Source organism: Salvelinus fontinalis, chromosome 28 (genome assembly GCF_029448725.1).
Source record: "Salvelinus fontinalis isolate EN_2023a chromosome 28, ASM2944872v1, whole genome shotgun sequence".
NCBI classification, from domain to species: Eukaryota; Metazoa; Chordata; class Actinopteri; order Salmoniformes; family Salmonidae; genus Salvelinus; species Salvelinus fontinalis.
The window spans coordinates 34,386,959-34,392,958 of NC_074692.1; the positions used below are offsets into that span (position 1 = coordinate 34,386,959).

General features: G+C 38.0%; 1 protein-coding gene across 2 annotated transcripts in view; it reads right to left on the reverse strand.

Annotated features, from left to right (window-relative positions):
- Positions 1–6,000, reverse strand: part of LOC129826627 (kremen protein 1-like) — a 120,907-nt gene that overhangs the window by 3,971 nt on the left and 110,936 nt on the right. The gene's annotated exons all lie outside the window — the stretch shown is intronic.

The following is a 6,000-nucleotide window of genomic DNA, read 5'->3' on the forward strand; positions in this document are numbered from 1 at the left end:
GTTTTTGAATTCTTTGTGGGTCTGTGTAATCTGAGGGAAATATGTGTCTATAATATGGTCATACATTGGGCAGGAGGTTAGGAAGTGCAGCTCAGTTTCCACCTCATTTTGTGGGCAGTGTGCACATAGCCTGTCTTCTCTTGAGAGCCAGGTCTGCCTTAGGCAACTTTTCTCAATAGCAAGGCTATGCTCACTGAATCTGTACAGAGTCAAAGCTTTCATTAATGTTGGGTCAGTCACAGTGGCAGAATAACTGACTGTACTCTCTGTTTAGGGCCAAATAGCATTCTAGTTTGCTCAGTTTTTTGGATAATTCTTTCCAATATGTCAAGTAATTATCTTTTTGTTTTCTCATGATTTGGTTGGGTCTAATTGTGTTGCTGTCCCGGGGCTCAGTGGGGTGTGTTTGTGTTTGTGAACAGAGCCCCAGGACCAGCTTGCTTAGGGGAATCTTCTCCAGGTTCATCTCTCTGTAGGTGATGGCTTTGTTATGGAAGGTTTGGGAATCACTTCCTTTTAGGTGATTGTAGAATTTAACGTCTCTTTTCTGGAATTTGATCATTAGCGGGAATCGGCCTAATTCTACTCTGCATGCATTATTTGGTGTTTTATGTTGTACACTGGGGATATTTTTGCAGAATTCTGTCAACTGGACCTTTTTTGGAAAACCATTATTTTTGTCTTTATGAGATTTACTGTCAGGGTCCAGGTCTGACAGAATCTGTGAAGAATATCTAGGTGCTACTGTAGGCCCTCCTTGGTTGGGGACAGACGCACCAGGTCATCAGCAAACAGTAGACATTTGACTTCAGATTCTAATAGGGTGACGCTGGGTGCTGCACACTGTTCTAGTGCCCTCGCAAATTCGTTGATATATATGTTAAAGAATGTGGAGCTTAAGCAGCATCCCTGTCTCACCCCACGGTCCTGTGGAAAGAAATGTGTGTGTTTTTTGCCAATTTTAAGTGCACTCTTGTTGTTTGTGTACATGGATTTTATAATGTTGTATGTTTTTTCCCCCAACACCACATTCCAACCATTTGTATTGCAGACCCTCATTCCATTTTTAAGTCAACAAAGCATGAAAAGACTTTGCCTTTGTTTTGTTTTGTTTTGTTTGTTTGTCAATTAGTGTGTGCAGGGTGAATACGTGGTCTGTTGTATGGTCATTTGGTAAAAAAGACAATTTGACATTTGCTCAGTACATTGTTTCACTGTGGAAACGTACAAGTCTGCTGTTAATGATAATGCAAAGGATTTTCCCAAGGTTGCTGTTGACACATATCCCACGGTAGTTATTGGGGTCAAATGTGTCTCCACTTTTGTGGATTAGGGTGATCAGTCCTTTGTTCCAAATATTGCGGTAGATGACAGAGCTGAGGATGATGTTAAAGAGTTTAAGTATAGCCAATAAAAATGTGTGGTCTGTGTATTTTATCATTTTATGTAGGGCACCATCAACACCACAGGCCTTTTTGGGTTGGAGGGTTTTTATTTTGTCCTGTAGTTCATTCAATGTAATTGGAGAATCCAGTGGGTTCTGGTAGTCTTTACAAGCTGATTCTAAGATGTGTAATTGATCATGTATATGTTTTTACAGTTTGTTCTTTGTTATTGAGACAAAAAGATTGGAGAAGGGGGTTATCCACACATCTCCGTTTTGGATAGATAACTCTTCATGTTGTTGTTTGTTTAGTGTTTTCCAATTTTCCCAGAAGTGATTAGATTCTATGGATTCTTCAATTACATTGAGCTGATTTCTGACGTGCTGTTCCTTCTTTTTCCATAGTGTATTTCTGTATTGTTTTAGTGATTCATCATAGTGAAGGCGTAGACTCAGGTTTTCTGGGTCTCTATGTTTTTGGTTGGACAGTTTTCTCAATTTCTTTCTTAGGTTTTTGCAATCTTCATCAAACCATTTGTCATTGTTGTTCATTTTCTTCGGTTGTCTGCTTGAAAAAAAATGTTGATAGGGAAGCGGATAGGTCAAATATACTGTTTAGGCTTTCTACTGACACGTTTGCACCTTCACTATTACAGTGAAATGTTTTGTCCAGGAAGTTGTCTGAAAGGGATTGAATTTGTTGTCATTGTTTTTTGGTGGGTTTCTGCACTACTTTCCTTCCATCTATAGCATTTCTCAATATTGTGCAGTTCTTTTGGCTTTGATGCCTCATGATTGAGTATTGCTCTGTTCAGATAGACTGTGATTTTTCTGTGATCTGATAGGGGTGTTAGTGGGCTGACTGTGAACACTCTGAGAGACTCTGGGTTGAGGTCAGTGATAAAGTAATCTACAGTACTACTGCCAAGAGATGAGCTGTAGGTGTAACTACCTTAGGAGTCTCCTCATTGACTGTGTACAGACCCAGCGCATGACAGAGCTGCAGGAGTTGTGACCCATTTTGTTGGTTGTTTTGTCATAGTTGTGCCTTGGGGGGCATATTTGGGAGGGAATGCTGTCACCTCCAGGTAGCTGTTTGTCCCCATGTGTGCTGAGGGTGTCAGGTACTTGTCCAGTTCTGGCATTTAGGTCACCACAGACTAGTACATGTCCCTGGGTCTGGAAATGATTGATCTCCCCCTCCAGGATGGAGAAGCTGTCATCGTTAAAGTATGGGGATTATGTATCTCTCTCTGTAGTTCTCTCTCTCTCTCTGTAGTTCTCTCTCTCTGTATCTCTCTCTGTATCTCTCTCTTATTCTGTCTCTCTCTCTGTCTCTCTGTTTTTCTCTCTTTCTCTGTAGCTCTCACTCTCTCTGTATGAGTGGTTATGTTTGGGTGCTTTGGTGGGTGGTTGTGTGTGGGGGGTTGTGTGTGTGGGTGGTTGTGTGTGGGTGGTTGTGTGTGGGTGATTATGTGTGGGTGATTATGTGTGGGTGGTTGTGTGTGGGTGGTTGTGAATGTGATTTCTAGCCCTGTAGGCTCTTAGTTGATATGGTTGACATTATAGCTAACTCAGAGAGAGTAGTGCTGAGAGCTGCTTTCCTTAACGTAATGAACCTGAAACAACAGAGGATGTTTACAACAGTTTGGTCTAAACAGAGAATTTCTATTTATCCGTAAATACTTTGATTCTATTATGAGTGTGGGATAAAAATGTGGGTTCAGATTCAGAGGTGACGTGTACACGGATAGACCAGCATCATGAATGAATGCACAACAACAACACATCTAGATATAAGCTATACAACAACACATCTAGATATAAGCTATGCAACAACACATCTAGATATAAGCTATGCAACAACACATCTAGATATAAGCTATGCAACAACACATCTAGATATAAGCTATGCAACAACACATCTAGATATAAGCTATGCAACAACACATCTAGATATAAGCTATGCAACAACACATCTAGATATAAGCTATGCAACAACACATCTAGATATAAGCTATGCAACAACACGTCTAGATATAAGCTATGCAACAACACGTCTAGATATAAGCTATGCAACAACACGTCTAGATATAAGCTATGCAACAACACGTCTAGATATAAGCTATGCAACAACACATCTAGATATAAGCTATACAACAACACATCTAGATATAAGCTATGCAACAACACATCTAGATATAAGCTATGCAACAACACGTCTAGATATAAGCTATACAACAACACGTCTAGATATAAGCTATGCAACAACACGTCTAGATATAAGCTATGCAACAACACATCTAGATATAAGCTATGCAACAACACGTCTAGATATAAGCTATGCAACAACACATCTAGATATAAGCTATGCAACAACACGTCTAGATATAAGCTATGCAACAACACATCTAGATATAAGCTATGCAACAACACATCTAGATATAAGCTATGCAACAACACGTCTAGATATAAGCTATGCAACAACACGTCTAGATATAAGCTATGCAACAACACGTCTAGATATAAGCTATGCAACAACACGTCTAGATATAAGCTATGCAACAACACGTCTAGATATAAGCTATGCAACAACACATCTAGATATAAGCTATGCAACAACACATCTAGATATAAGCTATGCAACAACACGTCTAGATATAAGCTATACAACAACACGTCTAGATATAAGCTATGCAACAACACATCTAGATATAAGCTATACAACAACACGTCTAGATATAAGCTATGCAACAACACGTCTAGATATAAGCTATGCAACAACACATCTAGATATAAGCTATACAACAACACATCTAGATATAAGCTATGCAACAACACATCTAGATATAAGCTATGCAACAACACGTCTAGATATAAGCTATACAACAACACGTCTAGATATAAGCTATGCAACAACACGTCTAGATATAAGCTATGCAACAACACATCTAGATATAAGCTATGCAACAACACGTCTAGATATAAGCTATGCAACAACACATCTAGATATAAGCTATGCAACAACACATCTAGATATAAGCTATGCAACAACACGTCTAGATATAAGCTATGCAACAACACGTCTAGATATAAGCTATGCAACAACACGTCTAGATATAAGCTATGCAACAACACGTCTAGATATAAGCTATGCAACAACACGTCTAGATATAAGCTATGCAACAACACATCTAGATATAAGCTATGCAACAACACATCTAGATATAAGCTATGCAACAACACGTCTAGATATAAGCTATACAACAACACGTCTAGATATAAGCTATGCAACAACACATCTAGATATAAGCTATACAACAACACGTCTAGATATAAGCTATGCAACAACACGTCTAGATATAAGCTATGCAACAACACATCTAGATATAAGCTATGCAACAACACATCTAGATATAAGCTATGCAACAACACGTCTAGATATAAGCTATACAACAACACGTCTAGATATAAGCTATGCAACAACACATCTAGATATAAGCTATACAACAACACGTCTAGATATAAGCTATGCAACAACACATCTAGATATAAGCTATGCAACAACACATCTAGATATAAGCTATGCAACAACACGTCTAGATATAAGCTATGCAACAACACGTCTAGATATAAGCTATGCAACAACACGTCTAGATATAAGCTATGCAACAACACATCTAGATATAAGCTATGCAACAACACGTCTAGATATAAGCTATGCAACAACACATCTAGATATAAGCTATGCAACAACACGTCTAGATATAAGCTATGCAACAACACATCTAGATATAAGCTATGCAACAACACATCTAGATATAAGCTATGCAACAACACATCTAGATATAAGCTATGCAACAACACGTCTAGATATAAGCTATGCAACAACACGTCTAGATATAAGCTATGCAACAACACGTCTAGATATAAGCTATGCAACAACACGTCTAGATATAAGCTATGTAACAACACGTCTAGATATAAGCTATGTAACAACACATCTAGATATATGCTATGCAACAACACGTCTAGATATAAGCTATGTAACAACACATCTAGATATAAGCTTAGCAACAACACGTCTAGATATAAGCTATGTAACAACACATCTAGATATATGCTATGCAACAACACGTCTAGATATAAGCTATGTAACAACACATCTAGATATAAGCTATGCAACAACACGTCTAGATATAAGCTATGCAACAACACGTCTAGATATAAGCTATGCAACAACACGTCTAGATATAAGCTATACAACAACACATCTAGATATAAGCTATGCAACAACACATCTAGATATAAGCTATACAACAACACATCTAGATATAAGCTATGCAACAACACGTCTAGATATAAGCTATGCAACAACACGTCTAGATATAAGCTATACAACAACACATCTAGATATAAGCTATGCAACAACACATCTAGATATAAGCTATACAACAACACATCTAGATATAAGCTATGCAACAACACGTCTAGATATAAGCTATGTAACAACACATCTAGATATATGCTATGCAACAACACGTCTAGATATAAGCTATGTAACAACACATCTAGATATAAGCTATGCAACAACACGTCTAGATATAAGCTATGCA